Raw genomic sequence first — 274 nt, 5'->3', positions numbered from 1 at the left:
ATGTTCCATTGACAAGACCAAAGTGATCTGTGGGTTTTTTGTTGTGAACTCAGCTATCATTGCAGCACGTCCAGCCTGAAATACCACTTGCTGGCCAAGCACACAGCTGGTGCCTTCTCCCCCCCCTCCTTGTCAAAGTATTTTTCTCACCATTTTATTGATGGACGGTGTTACATTGTGTGAGAGAATATTTGCACCAAGTGAGAATGTTAATGTGAAATTGAACACTACAGTAGACGATATGCTGAGAGGACAAAAAGAAATCAAGGGACAT

At 42.7% G+C, this 274-nt stretch overlaps 1 protein-coding gene across 1 annotated transcript in view; it reads right to left on the bottom strand.

Annotated features, from left to right (window-relative positions):
* The window catches only part of hdlbpb (high density lipoprotein binding protein b), a 44,772-nt gene that overhangs the window by 6,366 nt on the left and 38,132 nt on the right, over positions 1 to 274 (bottom strand). The gene's annotated exons all lie outside the window — the stretch shown is intronic.

Source organism: Etheostoma spectabile, unplaced genomic scaffold, assembly GCF_008692095.1.
Source record: "Etheostoma spectabile isolate EspeVRDwgs_2016 unplaced genomic scaffold, UIUC_Espe_1.0 scaffold352, whole genome shotgun sequence".
In the NCBI taxonomy this organism is placed as follows: domain Eukaryota; kingdom Metazoa; phylum Chordata; class Actinopteri; order Perciformes; family Percidae; genus Etheostoma; species Etheostoma spectabile.
This window is presented reverse-complemented; position numbering and strand designations above follow the sequence as displayed.